Below are 20768 nucleotides of genomic sequence, written 5' to 3'. Positions count from 1 at the left end.
ACAACAAACACAGTATGTGTGAGAGCCATAATCCACCACATTGAAGACGCAACTTCAAGCACATTGAAGATTGTTTCCTTAGTGAGGGATTTGCAAAGGGATTTCTGAGCCACACAAGTCAGTCTGGGGGAATTTAGTGGGAGGTTTAATGAGAACAGGGATAGAAAACATTCTTGAACATCCCCCTGAGGCGCTGCTGATGGCAACCCTCCTCATAATTGTTGTGATCCTGAAGCTCTGATCACCTATTGGTGGGTACAAGCACCGCTTTGGTCTTAGCTCCATAGAGTGGGTTTACCTAATCCCCCCCTGGCCATTCTATGTGGTAAAGTTATCAAATCATTCTCTCACTCCTGAATGCATCCCTCAAAGAAATAAAAACATCCCAGAACGCTATCAGCTTGTGAACGTCTCCACAGAGTCCGATTAAAACCTGGTGAGATTTAAATAGAGTTGGATTAAGCTCCATCTTTAGTGTACAAAGTCTGATTGCATTTGACTTTAACAAGGACTTTGAAATATAGCTTTTTGCTAACATCTCCAATTCAGGCAAATTTAAAAACAGCCGTCATCCATAACTGATGCAGGTTAAAAAAAAGAAGATTTAAAACACGTCCAGAACAAAGATAAGAGGATGTCTGGCATTGATTGGAGACTTGATCATGGACATGCAACATATGCTCCTGTTTTTAACAAGAATTGATCAAGTCAGAGACCAATCCAAACAGATTATTGACAAAAGGATTGGCTCGAATGTCATTTGTGATGATGGTCTGTTGGCAACATCCTTACATTCATCATAAACATTCATCCATCCGCTAGCTACACAGAAGTGTAGTTTCAAAATCATCTACGCATCACAGTATATCGACTATAGGCTGTCAAACGTTATTCCATCAGAACTTGTCATTAGGCTATTATCCCCATTCCACTGCATCTCTCATTTGCATTAGCCATCCTATTAGCCGTGAGAATGTAATAAGAAAACAAAGTGGTGGAATGCTGCAGGATACTGCTCGCGCTCAGTTAATCTTTCCATTCACCTTGAGTGGACTGGCCACATCAGTGGAAATGGCTCTCAGTTTTGTCTGTCTGTACAGACTACCTGTCAAGGGCAGACAGACTGACAGTCCCCTAAGGACGGACTATGGTTCATCAAACCAATATGGGGAGTATTCTTGGTGGGTGTCTCGATCATTCTCTGTATTTCCCCTGCACTGTTTACGACAGTCTCCTTTCTGATTAACAGTGGCCATAATATTGAATAAAATCCTCTACGGTGGATTGAAGTAACTCAGCCACAGTGCTAAAAGGTCCGGTAACATAAAATGAGATTAGCATTGATTGCCTTCATAGATTTTAACATTTAGATTTTTGCATTGGAGGCGGCACATACATTGTATGTCATGTTATTGTGCCCCCAAGGAGTGTTAAATGTTATATAGGCACCTCTATTGCCAGGAAAGTTTGCTGAAAGGGACGTGGATAGTTTCATTTTCCCAATACGCATAAAAGGACACATTTAATGTTGTATGTAATGGATTGTTGAATTTATATAGTGCATTTAAATGCATCAGTAAGCATGTTTAGTACTAGGTGAGTTTCATATGTGAGTTTCATACCATATGGAGAAAAGGTTACTACTGACCCTTCAGCACCACCTCCAACAACAGCAACCACACTTTCCTATGTGGTCTCCCATCCAGGGGTTAACCCAGCCCTGCCCTGCTTAGCTTATGTAAACCAGTCCATTTTAACAATACAATGTACTGTAAGGATGGATTTTATCATGCCCTCCTTTCATAAAATGTCACTATGTAGAATTTGCTTCATGATTGATGAATGGCTCTGAATCATACTTCTACACACCACATACAAGAATCCATAACGCCACATGACACAGATATGAAAGCATAGATCGCCCCCTTTCTCTCTCTCTCTCTCTCTCTCTCTCTCTCTCTCTCTCTCTCTCTCTCTCTCTCTCTCTCTCTCTCTCTCTCTCTCTCTCTCTCTCCCCTCTATTTCTCTCTCTCTCTTCTCTCTCTCTCTCTCTCTCTCTCTCTCTCTCTCTCTCTCTCTCTCTCTCTCTCTCTCTCTCTCTCTCTCTCTCTCTCTCTCTCTCCCCCTCTATTTCTCTCTCTCTCTCTCTCTCTCTCTCTCTCTCTCTCTCTCTCTCTCTCTCTCTCTCTCTCTCTCTCTCTCTCTCTCTCTCTCTCTCTCTCTCTCTCTCTCTCTCTCTCTCTCTCTCTCTCTCTCTCTCTCTTCTCTCTCTCTCCCCCTCTATTTCTCTCTCTCTCCTCGTTCTCTCTTCCCCTCATCCCTTTCTCTCTTTCTCCTCCTCTCTCTCTCCCCCTCGTTCATTGTTCTCTCTCTATATCTCATCTCTCTCTGTCCTCTCCATCCCTCTATCTCCTCTCTCTCTCTCCATCTCCCTATCTTCTCCCTCCTGTGTTCTCTCAGTTCATTAGACAAACACAAACAGGCTGGTCCCCCATGGTGTGGTAACTGCAGCCTGTACACACAAACACAGAACGTTTATCTCACTCTCGCTCTCTCTCTTTCCTCTCTCTCGCTCTCTCGCTCTCTCGCTTTGCTCTCTCTCGCTCTCTCTCTCGCTTTCCTCTCTCTCTTTCCTCTCTCTCTCTCTCTCTCTCTCTCTTTCCTCTCTCTTGCTCTTTCCTCTCTCTCTTTCCTCTCTCTTGCTCTTTCCTCTCTCTCTTTCCTCTCTCTTGCTCTTTCCTCTCTCTCTTTCCTCTCTCTTGCTCTTTCCTCTCTCTCTCTTTCCTCTCTCTTGCTCTTTCCTCTCTCTCTTTCCTCTCTCTTGCTCTTTCCTCTCTCTCTTTCCTCTCCCTTGCTCTTTCCTCTCTCTCTTTCCTCTCCCTTGCTCTTTCCTCTCTCGCTTTGCTCTCTCTCGCTCTCTCTCTCGCTTTCCTCTCTCTCTTTCCTCTCTCTCTCACTCTCTCTCTCTCTCTTTCCTCTCTCTTGCTCTTTCCTCTCTCTCTTTCCTCTCTCTTGCTCTTTCCTCTCTCTCTTTCCTCTCTCTTGCTCTTTCCTCTCTCTCTTTCCTCTCCCTTGCTCTTTCCTCTCTCTCTTTCCTCTCTCTTTCCTCTCTCTCTTTCCTCTCTCTCTTTCCTCTCTCTCTTGCTCTCTTTCTCTCTCTTTCCTCTCCCTTGCTCTTTCCTCTCTCTCTTTCCTCTCCCTTGCTCTTTCCTCTCCCTTTGCTCTTTCTCTCTCGCTTTCTCTTTCTCTCTCTCTTTCCTCTCTCTCTTCTCTCTTTCTCTCTCTCTTTCCTCTCTCTTGCTCTTTCCTCTCTCTCTTTCCTCTCTCTTGCTCTTTCCTCTCTCTCTTTCCTCTCTCTTGCTCTTTCCTCTCGCTCTTTCCTCTCTCTCCTTCTTTCCTCTCTCTCTTTCCTCTCTCTCCCTCTTTCATCTCTCTCTTTCCTCTCTCTCACTCTCTCTCGTTCCTCTCTCTTGCTCTTTCCTCTTTCTCTCTTTCCTCTCTCTCGCTCTCTCTGCTCTCTATCTCTCTTGCTCTCTCGCGCTCTCACTCTTGCGCTCTTGCTTTGCTCTCTCCCTCTCTTTGCCCTCTATCTTTGTCCCTCTCTCTCTCTCTCTTGCTCTCTCTTTTGCTATCTATTTCCCATCTCTCTCTCTGTCCTCTCCCTCCCTCTCCATCCCTATATCTCTCTCTCTCCATTTCCCTATCTTCTCCCTCCTGTGTTCTCTCAGTTCATTAGACAAATACAAACAGGCTGTCATCCTATACACACTCAGACACCAGACTCCAAACTTCTATCAAACAGACACTGGACTCCAAACTTCTATCAAACAGACACCGGACTCCAAACTTCTATCAAACAGACACTGGACTCCAAACTTCTATCAAACAGACACTGGATTCCATACTTCTATCAGACACCAAACTCCAAACTTCTATCAAACAGACACTGGACTCTAAACATCTATCAAACAGACGCTGGACTCCAAACTTCTCTCAGGGCACCAGTCACCTCTTGAGGCAAGGATACTTGGACAGTAGGGCTATAATTCAACAGGATTGTAGGGAGGCTTTATTTGCATTCTATTCCACAGTCACAAACATCTGATTCAACTTGACTGATTACATACGCATGCATGGGAATGAACACACGTGCAGGCACACAGACAAACACATTCCCTGTCAGGTCACATATCGAGGTTTCCTTTCTTGTGTAATTGGTATGTACAGTAGACAGACATCAACACCCTGACCTATGACCTCACCAGCAGTGTGTGGGCCAATCAGACGCCAAGGGACGTTGCCAGGAGTATGTCGGCCAAGCTATGACTGTGGGAGACTAATGAACTAATTGATCAGGGTGGAAGGCCTCTGGCCGTCACTGTTCCTCAAAGGATCATACAGCCAATGAGGCCGATACAAGGGCCAAACCACAGTACGTCACAGTCAGAGTCAGATATTAATATGACCACAGGCAAACTAGCTCTCCACAATACAGATACTCTCCAGACAGTTTATATTCATAACATTCCTAAGAATATATTATTTGGCCATTAGTGGAAAGGTGGTCTGAATCTGAAGTTCGATGTACGTGGTTATGTGATTCGAAGTCTGTCCCATCAAACACACACACACACACAGTAAGATAGACAAAAACACGGACAGACACACGAACAGATGGACACAGACATGATTCACACAAAAATGCACCCATCAGATTCCCCACAACAAAAGTCATTGGCGGCGCCATCAAGGATGTTCCTCCCTACAAAGAGACTCTGTCATGTCAAGCAATGGGCCACTGGCTTTAAGGATGTTCAGTAAGCCAGAGATTGACATCTCAATTAGAATATGTGCATTTCCTCAATTGACAATTTAACCATTTAAACGACACAGGCCCTCAGCTCAGACTAAATCCCATGCCATGATTACCGATGGAATTTCTGAGAAGATTTGATGAAATAGAGAGCCAGTCATCTCTTAGTATCATAGTATCTTAGTAGCCTCTTCTATCTCTGCGATAATGGACACTGTTGAACCTTATCTCTCTTATTGCAGGGTCCCAGCTGACGGCTCTAGTCTAGCTACAGTAAAGAACAGCATACAGCCCATGCACTTCCGAGCTCAGCCTGAACTGTTTGTGCTGTACTGCCAACTTCCTAGGTCGTCGATGGCATGACGAGAGCCAGTGAGGGCTATCCGGTGCAAACAGGGGAACGGCTACTCAGGGCCTAGACTGGGGTCCGTCTCTGGTTTGGGTCTGGCAGCCCTCTAACTCCCTCCCTCCCCAGACCCGATCTCTGTTCAGCCTACATGTGGTGTGAGGGGTCAATGTGTACACCACATGAATGAACCAGCCACTCAATGTGGGGATCTTTGTGTATTTTCCTTATCCCTCCCACCCTCCCTCTCTCTCTCAGCCACTTACTCCCCATAGACCGGACCTGGCTCCTTTGAGAGTGCTTCCCTTCCCCACTGTGAAGCAGCCTTCTTATGCATCTCACAGACCATTCTATACCTTATTGCTCCAGGTCTTCCATGGAGAGTGGTCATGTGACACAGCATTTGTATAGATGAGTGAAATGCATTGGCTTTGTGTTCCATGCTGAATAGCATCTCTCAGTGTCACACATGGAAATATCAAGTGTTTGAAATGTGAGGGGCAACATAACATTGAGGGAAAGCAGGATCCGTAAAATGTGCCTTGCCTTATCTTCCTCAAATGCCAGCCCTTACATAATTGCCAGTGCACATTGACAAATGGGACTGGTTATGTGAGAGTTAGCTCACCCTCCTGGCTTCCATCCGGGCAGCTCAGCTCCACCTCGGGTCTCTCAATGAGCTTGACTTCCCACTGACCAAAGCTGGTTTCTCAAGCTCATCTCTCCACCTATTGCCTCATGTTTAATCTCCCAGCTCTTTCATTAGGAACACACCATGTGTTACTTCTAAAGCAATGAAGTGGCCAAAGCTAATTTAAATCTAGATTGGGGCTCTTTTGTACACAGTAGGAATGCTAGAGATGTCGGTTGAAGTTTGGGTTCGTATACCAGGGGTGAACATAACTATGGCAACACAGGCGCAAGGTCTGCTCAACCATAGGAGTGCTACAATACCGATGCCCTCGGTTTCTCATTCCAGTCAGGCCTGACCCAAATTACAATATCCTGGGAAAAACACTGTCCCCGACAACACACATGCGCACGCACATGCACGGCCACGCACAAATACTCTCTGTCAAACACACTCACATACACTGCAAGCATAGGTCTTTATAAGAGGATACCAAACAGAGGCAATAAAATGACTAGTCTAATGATATGCTTGGAGAATGAAGGGTTATGTTCTGGTGGGCGGGCACCTCTGTAGAATTGTGAAACTTGACTGATGGAGTGATTCAAGCAGTTGTGCTACAATATGAAGAAAAACAAAATATCGTTGAAGACTTGAGGAAACAGATGTTCTTAGAAGTCTTGAAGTCTGCAATGAGTCCTACAGCATACTGAGTAGTTGGATAAATGCTACTTTTGGAGTTAATCTCTTACTGTAATGCAAACACTAAATATTACAGGGAGATGGTAAACACAAAGCCCTGCAGCTCTCTCTACTACTGTTATTTCCTCATGAGCTTGTTTTGAGCTTCTTGTTCTTTACTGTTTTGTTTGTCTCACATACGAAGCCTGAAAGGGAAATATATCCAGTTTAAATTATAAATCTTTTGTTCATGAAAACAGAAGAGCTTTTATGTTCATATACCTGATTCTTCCACGTTCAGAACTGAATAAACCATAGGAAACACATGGACAATCAAGATGGTTAACATCAACAGCGTGCTGAAAGGGATACAAAAACAACACCCATAGCTTGTGGTGATTAGTTTCTTGCTAGCATGAATTGTATTAAAGAAAAAAAAACTTCACAAAAAGGCTCTCGAGCGATACTTTGGTTTTTGTCGCAGTTTTTAGTGTATTATTAGCCTGGGACGTGGCACGACATCCAAAACAAAGCAAGCCAGAGAACACTTACTACACAGAGAGCTAATAATGATGCTGCCAACTCAAAGACACCAGTTCCACTGTCCCACAACACAAACACTCCCCCTACGCTCCGTCTGCCATCACTAATTGTCCATATCTGTCTAGGCTACAGTTGGACTCATCTGATTGAGTCTCGGCCCATTCATACTCCACACACTCCCAGCATCGCTAGTCCCTGTCTGCCTCTCACAGTTCTGAAATCTCCCTCCTCATCTCAGCCCCAATAGCTTCACACGCCACATCTCTCCTGGTCACCCAACTACCACCACACATCCAAGTGTGCACCTTGCTCTGGTTATAAGTACTTACTTTGAACTGGAGGTCTGGTGGTTGTTCCAATGCTTTGCAATAGTTTGTGAACTCTCCTCTCATCTGCTCCTCACCCCTGCTGTCAGTCACTCTCTCTCTAATTCTCTCTCTACCTCCCTCTCTTTCTTTCACTTACTCTCTCACTCTTGTCTCTCCACAAGTCTGGGCAAACGATAGCTGTTTCCCCCCTCTCTCTCTCTCTTTCTCTCACCCTCTCATTTCTGTTGCTGAGAGAGGAGGGCGTTCTGAAAAGCTTGGTTTCCTGACTCGTGATCAGGATCTCATTGCCACAAGGTCACTCCAGGGACGGCCCGCTTGGCAGGGGAGCAGCACTCAGAGAGAGAGAAGAGAGAAAGAGGGGGTAGAGAGGGAGACAGGAGGGAGGAGAGGGAGCACTTAGAGACAGAACTGGAGCTATGTAGTCACACTGGGGACAGAGAAAGAGAGTGTCATGTTTTGTCATTTATTATCATGTCTTGTCCCTGTGCTTCCCATTCTATTCGTTTCCCTCTGCTGGTCTTATTAGGTTCTTTCCCTCTTTCTATCCCTCTCTCTCCCCCTCCCTCTCTCACTCTCTCGCTCTCTCTTCTCTCTATCGTTCCGTTCCTGCTCCCAGCTGTTCCTATTCCCCTAATCATCATTTAGTCTTCCCACACCTGTTCCCGATCCTTTTCCCTGATTAGAGTCCCTATTTCTCTCCTTGTTTCCCGTACCTGCCCTGTCGGATCCTCATTTATAATTCACCGTGCTGTGTCTATGTTTTGCCCTGTCGTGTCGTGTTTCCCTCAGATGCTGCGTGGTGAGCAGGTGTCTGAGTCTGCTAGGTTCAAGTGACTTCCCGAGGCAACCTGCAGTTCTCGATCAAGTCTCCAGTCTGTTCTTGTCTTTACGTGTAGTATTATGCTTTTTGTTTTGTAAAGTTTATTCTGGATTAAATACTCTGTTTTCGCCAAGTCGCTTTTGGGTCCTCATTCACCTGCATGACAGAAGGATCCGACCAAGGAATGGACCCAGCGACTACAGACGCTCGTAACACTGCCGTCGAGATCCAAGGAGCCATGCTCGGCAGACACGAGCAGGAATTGTCTGCTGCTCGCCATGCCGTGGAGAGCCTGGCCGCTCAGGTTTCCGACCTCTCTGGACAGTTCCAGAGTCTTCGTCTCGTGCCACCTGTTACTTCCTGGCCTGCCGAGCCTCCAGAACCTAGGGTTAATAACCCACCTTGCTACTCCGGGCAGCCCACTGAGTGCCGCTCCTTTCTCACCCAGTGTGAGATTGTGTTCTCTCTCCAACCCAACACATACTCTAGAGAGAGAGCTCGGGTTGCTTACGTCATTTCACTCCTTACTGGCCGGGCCCGAGAGTGGGGCACAGCTATCTGGGAGGCAAGGGCTGATTGTTCTAACAATTACCAGAACTTTAAAGAGGAGATGATTCGGGTTTTTGACCGTTCAGTTTTTGGTGGGGAGGCTTCTAGGGTCCTGGCTTCCCTATGCCAAGGTGATCGATCCATAACGGATTACTCTATAGAGTTTCGTACTCTTGCTGCCTCTAGTGACTGGAACGAGCCGGCGCTGCTCGCTCGTTTTCTGGAGGGACTCCACACAGTGGTCAAAGATGAGATTTTCTCTCGGGAGGTTCCTTCCAGTGTGGACTCTTTGATTGCTCTCGCCATCCGCATAGAACGACGGGTAGATCTTCGTCACCAGGCTCGTGGAAGAGAGCTCGCATCAACGGTGTTTCCCTGCTCCGCATCGCAACCATCTCCCTCCTCTGGCTCTGAGACTGAGCCCATGCAGCTGGGAGGGATTCGCATCTCGACTAAGGAGAGGGAACGGAGGATCACCAACCGCCTGTGCCTCTATTGCGGATTTGATGGACATTTTGTTAATTCATGTCCAGTAAGAGGCCAGAGCCCATCAGTAAGCGGAGGGCTACAGGTGAGCGCTACTACTCAGGTCTCTTCATCTAGATCTTGTACTACTATGTCGGTCCATCTACGCTGGACCGGTTCGGGTGCTACATGCAGTGCCTTGATTGACTCTGGGGCTGAGGGTTGTTTCATGGACGAAGCATGGGTTCGGAAACATAACATTCCTTTCAGACAGTTAGACAAGCCTACGCCCATGTTTGCCTTAGATGGTAGTCATCTTCCCAGTATCAGATTTGAGACACTACCTTTAACTCTCACAGTATCTGGTAACCACAGTGAGACTATTTCTTTTTTGATTTTTCGTTCACCTTTCACACCTGTTGTTTTGGGTCATCCCTGGCTAGTATGTCATAATCCTTCTATTAATTGGTCTTGTAATTCTATCCTATCCTGGAACGTATCTTGTCATGTGAAGTGCTTAATGTCTGCCATCCCTCCCATTTCTTCTGTCCCCACTTCTCAGGAGGAACCTGGCGATTTGACAGGAGTGCCGGAGGAATATCATGATCTGCGCACGGTCTTCAGTCGGTCCCGAGCCAACTCCCTTCCTCCTCACCGGTCGTATGATTGTAGTATTGATCTCCTTCCGGGGACCACTCCTCCTCGGGGTAGACTATACTCTCTGTCGGCTCCCGAACGTAAGGCTCTCGAGGATTATTTATCTGTGTCTCTTGACGCCGGTACCATAGTGCCTTCTTCCTCTCCGGCCGGGGCGGGGTTCTTTTTTGTTAAGAAGAAGGACGGTACTCTGCGCCCCTGCGTGGATTATCGAGGGCTGAATGACATAACGGTTAAGAATCGTTATCCGCTTCCCCTTATGTCATCAGCCTTCGAGATTCTGCAGGGAGCCAGGTGCTTTACTAAGTTGGACCTTCGTAACGCTTACCATCTCGTGCGCATCAGAGAGGGGGACGAGTGGAAAACGGCGTTTAACACTCCGTTAGGGCATTTTGAGTACCGGGTTCTGCCGTTTGGTCTCGCCAATGCGCCAGCTGTTTTTCAGGCATTAGTTAATGATGTTCTGAGAGACATGCTGAACATCTTTGTTTTTGTCTATCTTGACGATATCCTGATTTTTTCACCGTCACTCGAGATTCATGTTCAGCACGTTCGACGTGTTCTACAGCGCCTTTTAGAGAATTGTCACTACGTAAAGGCTGAGAAGTGCTCTTTTCATGTCTCCTCCGTTACTTTTCTCGGTTCCGTTATTTCCGCTGAAGGCATTCAGATGGATTCCGCTAAGGTCCAAGCTGTCAGTGATTGGCCCGTTCCAAGGTCACGTGTCGAGTTGCAGCGCTTTTTAGGTTTCGCTAATTTCTATCGGCGTTTCATTCGTAATTTCGGTCAAGTTGCTGCCCCTCTCACAGCTCTTACTTCTGTCAAGACGTGTTTTAAGTGGTCCGGTTCCGCCCAGGAGCTTTTGATCTTCTAAAAGAACGTTTTACGTCCGCTCCTATCCTCGTTACTCCTGACGTCACTAGACAATTCATTGTCGAGGTTGACGCTTCAGAGGTAGGCGTGGGAGCCATTCTATCCCAGCGCTTCCAGTCTGACGATAAGGTTCATCCTTGCGCTTATTTTTCTCATCGCCTGTCGCCATCTGAGCGCAACTATGATGTGGGTAACCGTGAACTGCTCGCCATCCGCTTAGCCCTAGGCGAATGGCGACAGTGGTTGGAGGGGGCGACCGTTCCTTTTGTCGTTTGGACAGACCATAAGAACCTTGAGTACATCCGTTCTGCCAAACGACTTAATGCCCGTCAAGCTCGTTGGGCGTTGTTTTTCGCTCGTTTCGAGTTTGTGATTTCTTACCGTCCGGGTAGCAAGAACACCAAGCCTGATGCCTTATCCCGTCTGTTTAGTTCTTCTGTGGCTTCTACTGATCCCGAGGGGATTCTTCCTTATGGGCGTGTTGTCGGGTTGACAGTCTGGGGAATTGAAAGACAGGTTAAGCAAGCACTCACGCACACTGCGTCGCCGCGCGCTTGTCCTAGTAACCTCCTTTTCGTTCCTGTTTCCACTCGTCTGGCTGTTCTTCAGTGGGCTCACTCTGCCAAGTTAGCTGGTCATCCCGGTGTTCGAGGCACTCTTGCGTCTATTCGCCAGCGCTTTTGGTGGCCGACTCAGGAGCGTGACACGCGCCGTTTCGTGGCTGCTTGTTCGGACTGCGCGCAGACTAAGTCGGGTAACTCTCCTCCTGCCGGTCGTCTCAGACCGCTCCCCATTCCTTCTCGACCATGGTCTCACATCGCCCTAGACTTCATTACCGGTCTGCCTTTGTCTGCGGGGAAGACTGTGATTCTTACGGTTGTCGATAGGTTCTCTAAGGCGGCACATTTCATTCCCCTCGCTAAACTTCCTTCCGCTAAGGAGACGGCACAAATCATTATCGAGAATGTGTTCAGAATTCATGGCCTCCCGTTAGACGCCGTTTCAGACAGAGGTCCGCAATTCACGTCACAGTTTTGGAGGGAGTTCTGTCGTTTGATTGGTGCGTCCGTCAGTCTCTCTTCCGGGTTTCATCCCCAGTCTAACGGTCAAGCAGAGAGGGCCAATCAGACGATTGGTCGCATACTACGCAGCCTTTCTTTCAGAAACCCTGCGTCTTGGGCAGAACAGCTCCCTGGGCAGAATACGCTCACAACTCGCTTCCTTCGTCTGCTACCGGGTTATCTCCGTTTCAGAGTAGTCTGGGTTACCAGCCTCCTCTATTCTCTTCCCAGCTTGCCGAGTCCAGCGTTCCCTCCGCTCAAGCGTTTGTCCAACGTTGTGAGCGCACCTGGAGGAGGGTGAGGTCTGCACTTTGCCGCTACAGGGCACAGACTGTGAGAGCCGCCAATAAACGCAGGATTAAGAGTCCTAGGTATTGTTGCGGCCAGAGAGTGTGGCTTTCCACTCGCAACCTTCCTCTTACGACAGCTTCTCGTAAGTTGACTCCGCGGTTCATTGGTCCGTTCCGTGTCTCCCAGGTCGTCAATCCTGTCGCTGTGCGACTGCTTCTTCCGCGACATCTTCGTCGCGTCCATCCTGTCTTCCATGTCTCCTGTGTTAAGCCTTTTCTTCGCACCCCGTTCGTCTTCCCTCCCCCTCCCGTCCTTGTCGAGAGCGCACCTATTTACAAGGTACATAAGATCATGGACATGCGTTCTCGGGGACGGGGTCACCAATACTTAGTGGATTGGGAGGGTTACGGTCCTGAGGAGAGGAGTTGGGTTCCGTCTCGGGACGTGCTGGACCGTTCACTCATTGATGATTTCCTCCGTTGCCGCCAGGATTCCTCCTCGAGTGCGCCAGGAGGCGCTCGGTGAGTGGGGGGTACTGTCATGTTTTGTCATTTATTATCATGTCTTGTCCCTGTGCTTCCCATTCTATTCGTTTCCCTCTGCTGGTCTTATTAGGTTCTTTCCCTCTTTCTATCCCTCTCTCTCCCCCTCCCTCTCTCACTCTCTCGCTCTCTCTTCTCTCTATCGTTCCGTTCCTGCTCCCAGCTGTTCCTATTCCCCTAATCATCATTTAGTCTTCCCACACCTGTTCCCGATCCTTTTCCCTGATTAGAGTCCCTATTTCTCTCCTTGTTTCCCGTACCTGCCCTGTCGGATCCTCATTTATAATTCACCGTGCTGTGTCTATGTTTTGCCCTGTCGTGTCGTGTTTCCCTCAGATGCTGCGTGGTGAGCAGGTGTCTGAGTCTGCTAGGTTCAAGTGACTTCCCGAGGCAACCTGCAGTTCTCGATCAAGTCTCCAGTCTGTTCTTGTCTTTACGTGTAGTATTATGCTTTTTGTTTTGTAAAGTTTATTCTGGATTAAATACTCTGTTTTCGCCAAGTCGCTTTTGGGTCCTCATTCACCTGCATGACAGAGAGCAAGAGGGCGAGAGGTTGGGTTGAGTTGGGTTGGGGTGGGGTTAGCTACAGATGGGCTCTGACAGGATATAAAACAACATGAAGAACAACATGGACAACAGCATGGAGAACAGTACCCACAGAGGGAAAAATACATTTTAATATATTTAACGTCACGTAAAATGTATTTTAAGTACACTAACGGTCCAAAGTTTTAGAACACAGTCATTCAAGGGTTTTTCTTTATTTTTACTATTTTCTACATTGTAGAATAATGGTGAAGATATCACAACTATAAATAACACATATGGAATCATGTAGTAACCAAAAAAGTGTTAAACAAATCTAAATATATTTTACCTTGAAGATAGCCTTGATGACAGCTTTGCACACTTTTGGCATTATCTCAACCAGCTTCATGAGCAGTCATGAGCAGAATGAATTTCAATTAACAGGTGTGCCTTCTTAAAAGTTAATTTGTGTAATTTCTTTCCTTCTTAATGCGTTTGAGCCAATCAGTTGTGTTGTGACAAGGTAGGGGGGTATACATAAGGTAGCCCTATTTGGTAAAAGACCAAGTCCATATTCTGGCAAAAACAGCTCAAATAAGCACAGAGAAATGACAGTCCATGATTACTTTAAGAAGGTCAGTCAATATGGAATATTTCAAGAACTTTGAAAGTTTCATCAAGTGCAGTCGCACAAATCGCTCTATGATGAAACTGGCTCTCATGAGGACCACCACAGGAATGGAAGACACAGCGTTACCTCTTCTGCAGAAGATAAGTTTATTAGAGTTACCAGCCTCAGAAATTGCAGCCCACATAAATGTTTCACAGAGTTTAAGTAACAGACCGCAGAGTGAAGTAAAAGCAGCCAACAAGTACTCAGCATATGTGGGAACTCCTTCAAGACTTTTGAAAAAGCTGGAAGTTGGTTGAGAGAATGCCAAGAGTGTGCAAGCTGTCATCAAGGCAAAGGGTGGCTATGTGAAGAATCTCAAATGTAAAATATATTTTGATTATTTTAACACTTCTTTGGTTACTACATGATTCCATATGTGTTATTTTATAGTTGTGATGTCTTCACTATTACTCTACAATTTAGAAAATAGTCCAAATAAAGAAAAACTCTTGAATGTGTAGGTGTTCTAAAACTTTGGACCGGTAGTGTACGTGTACATACATTTGCATCTTTGCTCAAGTGCATGTAATGACTGACAATATTCCAGAAATGAATGACAGTGACATCTAGTCTACAGGGAACGCAAAGTGGTTCCTATGTCAGCTTCTTAAATCACTGATTACATATTGATCAATGGCGATAATTCCTTTTTTGGTCCACCAAGCCCAAAATTGTTATGGTGAGTAAAAAAAATGTACTTTTGATTTCATCTAAATGTAACATTCTTTCAGTTACTGTAGTAAGAGCCTCTCTTCAGCTTAATTTAATAATGACAAGAAAGGTACGCTTTTTTTATGATATGAGTTATCGGTTTAAATAAAAACTATACTTCATACAACACGCCACAATATGTCATAATGTAGGTCTTGTGCTTCCAATGAGTGGTACTATATGGATCTACAGTGGATGGTTAGCTGGGTTATGGTGTGTTCGTATCCAAGTGGGGAGTGGGAATTTGGGGAAAATCTGGGGAAAATCCACTTGAACGGCCCTCAAACTGGTAATTACTACTTAAATCAGCCATGAAGCAAGCCCATTGTAACAGGGGGAAAGGAAGCATGTTGACTGCAGCAAGGCGGGGGCAAGTGAATGCCCCCCAAAAATATATACATATTTTATTATACATTTCTAGCCTGTCTATGGGTAATAGGGTTGACAAGTTATGCTCAATCCGTTCAGTTTTTCACCACAAAGCACCAGAAAATGTCCAAAAAGAGTAGAACCAGCTCACCTGCTTTTGCACTATGATTTGACTATTAAGATGTTCCATTTTTCTTTTGAAATACATTTTTAGGAATAGGTTCTTAAAACCAGAGTTGAGTTCATGTAACAGGGTTGACCTTAGAATGAGGGACAGATGTAAATGAATCACTAATCACTTGAAATAAATAAAAACTCTTCAGAAATAACTTTGTCAAAGCAATGAAATAACTATGGCTTTACAACAATGGTGAAAACATGAAGCATTTGGGGGGGGGCTTAAAACCTTCCTAGAAGTCTCAGAGGGTCTTCAAAGAGAACTTCATTTCAGTATTCACACTCCTTGACTTTTTCCACAGCAGCCTGAATTAAAAAATTAATTACATTTAAATTTTTGGCACTGGCCTACACACTATATACCAAATAATGTCAAGGTGGAATGATGTTTTTCATCAATAAGTATTCAACCCTTTTGTTATGGCAAAAGCTTAAATAAGTTCAGGAGTAAACATTTGCAATCACATAAGTTGCATGAACTAATTCTGTGTGCAATAATAGTGTTTAACATGACTTTTGAATGACTCATCTATGTACCCAACACATACAATTATCTCTAAGGTCCCTCAAATGAAGGCTGTGAATTTCAAGCACAGATTCAACCATAAAGACCAGGTTGGCACCTGTTGGTAGAGGGGTAAAAAAAAAGACATAAAATATCCCTTTGAGCATACTGAAGTTCTAAATTACACTTTGGATTGTGTATCAATACAACCAGTCACTACAAAGATACAGGCCTCCTTCCTAACTCCGTCACCGGAGAAGACGAAAACAGCTCAGGGATTTCAACATGACTTTAAAACAGTTACAGAGTTGAATGGCTGTGATAGGATAAAACTGTGGCTGGACCAACATTGTAGTTACTCTACAATACTAACCCAATTGACAGACTGAAAAGAAGAAAGCCTGTACAGAATAAAATATTCCAAAACATGCATCCTGTTTGCAACAAGGCACTAAAGTAACACTGCAACAAAAAAAATGACAAAGCAATTAACTTGTCCTGAATACAAAGTATTATGTTCGGGGCAAATCCAATACAACACATTACTAAGTACCACTCTCCATATTTTCAAGCATAGTGGTGGCTGCATCATCTTATGGGTATGCTTGTCATCGTTAAGGACTGGAGAGTTCTTCAGGATAAAAAAAAAAAACATACGGAATTGGCAAAATCCTAGAGAAACTTGGTTCAGTCTGCTTTCCACCAGACACTGGGAGATGAATTCACTTTTCAGAGGGACAATAACATAAAACACAAGGCCAAATCTACACTGGAGTTGCTTACCAAGAAGACTGAATGATACTGAGTGGCCGAGTAACAGTTTTGACTTAAATCTACGGTAAGACCTGAAAATGGTTGTCTAGCAATGTTCGACAACCTATTTGACAGAGCTTGCAGAATTTTGAAAATAATGGGCAAATGTTGCACAATCTGTGTGGAAAGCTCTTAGAGACTCCCAGCTGTAATCACTTCTAGGTAAGTGGTTCCAAGGATCTAGTAATTGGTTGATGTCACTGGAAACACATATTCCTTTGTTTGTTACTCTAAAACATAGAAACGCACCATCTTCACAATTTGTTGCTGTTTGTGTGGTGCTGGAGATGATTTTTTTTTATTCACCTTTAACCAGGTAGGCCAGTTGAGAACAAGTTCTCATTTACAACTGCGACCAGGCCAAGAACAGTTGTGTCTGGTGCAGACAAACAGAAAACTACCCACAAAACACATGTGGGAAAAAGCTTCCTAAGTATGGTTCTCAGAGACAATGACAGGCAGCTGCCTCTGATTGAGAACCACACCCGTCCAAACAACAAAGAAATACAAAACATAGAAAATGAACATAGAATGCCCACCCTAGTCACACCCTGGCCTAACCAAAATAGAGAATAAAAGCCTCTTTGGCCAGGGCGTGACAGTACCCCCACCCCCCAAAGGTGCAGACTACGGCCTCAAAAACCTGACTCTAAAGGGGAGGGTCCGGGTGGGCCTTCTTTACGGTGGCGGCTCTGGTGCGGGACGTGGACCCCACTCCACCTCGGCCCACTTTAGGTGGCGCCTCTGGAGCATGGACCCTCGCAACGGGCCCCGGACAGGAGGCAGACTGTATACAGCTCCGGACAGGAGGGAGACTCTATACAGCTCCGGACAGGAGGGAGACTCTATACAGCTCCGAACAGGAGGGAGACTCTATACAGCTCCGGACAGGAGGGAGACTCTATACAGCTCCGGACAGGAGGGAGACTCTATACAGCTCCGGACAGGAGGGAGACTCTGGCAGCTCGGGACAGGAGGGAAACTCTGGCAGCTCCGGACAGGAGGGAGACTCTATACAGCTCCGGACAGGAGGGAGACTCTATACAGCTCCGGACAGGAGGGAGACTCTATACAGCTCCGGACAGGAGGGAGACTCTGGCAGCTCGGGACAGGAGGGAAACTCTGGCAGCTCCGGACAGGAGGGAGACTCTATACAGCTCCGGACAGGAGGGAGACTCTATACAGCTCCGGACAGGAGGGAGACTCTATACAGCTCCGGACAGGAGGGAGACTCTATACAGCTCCGGACAGGAGGCAGACTCTATACAGCTCCGGACAGGAGGGAGACTCTATACAGCTCCGGACAGGAGGGAGACTCTATACAGCTCCGGACAGGAGGGAGACTCTATACAGCTCTGGACAGGAGGGAGACTCTGGCAGCTCCGGACAGGAGGGAGACTCTGGCAGCTCCGGACAGGAGGGAGACTCAGGACTCGCCGGGCTGGGGAGACGCACAGGAGACCTGGTTCTGGGAACAGGCACAGGACTCACCAGGCTGGGGAGACCTACTGGAGGAATGGTCTGTGGAGGAGCCACAGGATAGACCGGGCTGTGGGGGAGCACTGGAGATCTGGTGCGTAGCCTTGACACCACTCTTCCAGGCTGAGTGCCCACTCTAGCCCGGCACGTGCGGGGAGCTGGAACAGGCTGCACTGGGATCTCCTGGCGAACTGGGGAAACCCTGCCTAGAGCCGGCGCGGGATATCCTGGCCCGAGGAGACGCACTGGAGGTCTGGAGAGCAGGGCTGGCACCATCCGTCCTGGCTGTATCCTCACCCTAGCCCAGCAGATGCGGGGAGCTGGAATGTAGCGCACCGGGCTCAGAACGCATACTGGAGATCTGTAGCGCCAAGCTGGCACACCACGTGCAGGGCTGGGGAGGCGCACAGGAGGCCTGGTGCGTGGGGATGGCACAGTCTTCACCAGACAGCTAGCATGCACCTCAAAACGAGTATGGAGAGCTGACTCAGGTGACATCAAATCCAGGACACACTTCGTCGGGTGGAGGTCATGCCTCATGCACCAACACAGCAACTCCCTCACTACTCTCGCCTCCAGTCTCCCCATCAACTCCTTCACTGTCTCTGTCTTGCTTCCGTCGCTCACCTCCAATTTCACCTTGACTGGCTCTGGTTCCATCCTCGGCTCCTTACGGTAAGCACGGGGAGTTGGCTCAGGTCTGAATCCTGACTCAGCCACACTCCCCGTGTGCCCCCCACAAAAATGTGTTTTTGGGGCTGCCTCTCGAGCTTCCTTGCCAGCCGTGTTCCCGCGTAGTGTTACCGCTCAGCCTTAGCTGCCTCCAGTTCCTCCTGTGGACGGCGATACTCCGGTCGATACTCCCCCGCCTGCCTCCAGGGTCCCTTCACATCCAGGATCTCCTCCCATGTCCAGGAGTCCATTATTTTATGACTGAACACCGAAATAACAAAGAGACCAAAGACAACGAACGAAACCGAAACAGTTCTGTCTGGTGCAGACACAAAAACAGAAAACAACTACCCACAAAACCCATGTGGGAAAAAGCTACCTAAGTATGGTTCTCAATCAGAGACAACGATAGATAGCTGCCTCTGATTGAGAACCACACCCGGCCAAACAACAAAGAAATACAAAACATAGAAAATGAACATAGAATGCCCACCCTAGTCACACCCTGGCCTAACCAAAATAGAGAATAAAAGCCTCGCTATGGCCAGGGCGTGACAGTAGTGCAACACAAACAGCAACACAGAGTTGCACATGGAATAAACAAACGTACAGTCAATTAGATCAAATCAAATCAAATGTATTTATATAGCCCTTCGTACATCAGCTGATATCTCAAAGTACTGTACAGAAACCCAGCCTAAAACTCCAAACAGCAAGCAATGCAGGTGTTGAAGCACGTTGGCAAGGAAAAACTCCCTCGAAAGTCCAAAACCCAGGAAGAAACCTAGAGAGGAACCAGGCTATGAGGGGTGGCCAGTCCTCTTCTGGCTGTGCCGGGTGGAGATTATAAAAGAACATGGCCAAGATGTTCAAATGTTCATAAATCTGGTCATTTATAAATCATGGTCAAAATCATAGCCGCAGGCAGAACAGTTGAAACTGGAGCAGCAGCACGGCCAGGTGGACTGGGGACAGCAAGGAGTCATCATGCCAGGTCAATAACACAATATAAAAAAAGTCTATATACAGTGTATGCAAATGTCGTGAGGAGGTAAAGCAATAAATAGGCCATAGTAGCGAAGTAATTACAATTTCGCAAATTAACACTGGAGTGATAGATGTGCAGATGATGATGTGCAAGTAGAAATACTGCTGTGCAAAAGAGCAAAAAGTAAATAATAACAATATGGGGATGAGATAAGTAGATTGGATGGGCTATTTACAGATGGGCTGTGTACAGCTGCAGCAATCGGTTAGCTGCTCAGATAGCTGATGTTTAAAGTTAGTGAAGGAGATATAAGTCTCCAACTTCAGCGATTTTTGAAATTCGTTCCAGTCATTGGCAGCAGAGAACTGGAAGGAAAGGCGGTCAAAGAGGTGTTGGTTTTGGGGATGACAATGAGATATGCCTGCTGGAGCGCGTGCTATGGGTGGGTGTTGTTATCGTGACCAGTGAGCTGAGATAAGACGGAGCTTTACCTAGCAAATACTTATAGATGACCTGGAGCCAGTGGTTCTGGCGACGAATATGTAGCGAGGGCCAGCCGACTAGAGCATACAGGTCGCAGTGGTGGGTGGTATATGGGCTTTGGTGACAAAACAGATGGCACTGGAATAGACTGCATCCAATTTGTTGAGTGATGATGAATATGAAGTTGAAACATTTAGAAATTTCCCTAAAGGTTATGCTTGGACACTGCCAGTTCCACAGTCTTCATGAGACTGATATCAGTGCATGTGATACCAAAGAGCCTACTCTGACAGTTTCATTGTTAAGACAGTCACCATTATGTTCCAATATGATTTGGCCAATTTTTGTATTTGCCATACATTCTAATCTAAAAAAGATATTTCTTACAAATATATGTAAATGAATGTTGGCATATATTTTACTAAACATTTCCAAATACATTTTAAAATATATTTACCAAATATATAGCGACAAATTCATTTGAAAATAGATTCTAAAATAGATTCTTTAATGTATTTCAGAATGCGTTTTGAAATTTAGTAAATACATTTTCCGATGCATTTAACATATATTGTGATATAGACTTGACATACATTTTAAATACATTCCGTAATATATTTCAGAATGTATTTCAAATGTATTAAATAAAATTTAGAATATACATTATTTGGCCAATTTTTATATTTAATGTATCCTAAAAAGGTATCTAAAATGAGGCCTTTTTTTCAATATGAGTATAGTCAAAATACTATTGAGTGATAGGAGTTTG

General features: G+C 46.0%; 1 protein-coding gene across 2 annotated transcripts in view; it reads right to left on the bottom strand.

Moving 5' to 3' along the window:
* Positions 1-20768, bottom strand: part of LOC124014454 (pleiotrophin-like) — a 106601-nt gene that overhangs the window by 41316 nt on the left and 44517 nt on the right. The window contains exon 1 of one of the 2 annotated variants that reach the window (XM_046329443.1): positions 7344-7576. The exons of the other annotated variant lie outside the window; for it this stretch is intronic. The gene's annotated coding sequence lies outside the window, so the exon portion shown is untranslated. Of the gene's footprint in view, positions 1-7343; positions 7577-20768 lie in introns of those variants that run through there. 2 annotated transcript variants of the gene reach the window in all.

Source organism: Oncorhynchus gorbuscha, linkage group LG25 (genome assembly GCF_021184085.1).
Source record: "Oncorhynchus gorbuscha isolate QuinsamMale2020 ecotype Even-year linkage group LG25, OgorEven_v1.0, whole genome shotgun sequence".
Classification (NCBI taxonomy): domain Eukaryota; kingdom Metazoa; phylum Chordata; class Actinopteri; order Salmoniformes; family Salmonidae; genus Oncorhynchus; species Oncorhynchus gorbuscha.
Note: the sequence above shows the minus strand (reverse complement) of the source record. Positions and strands in the feature narration are given on the sequence as shown.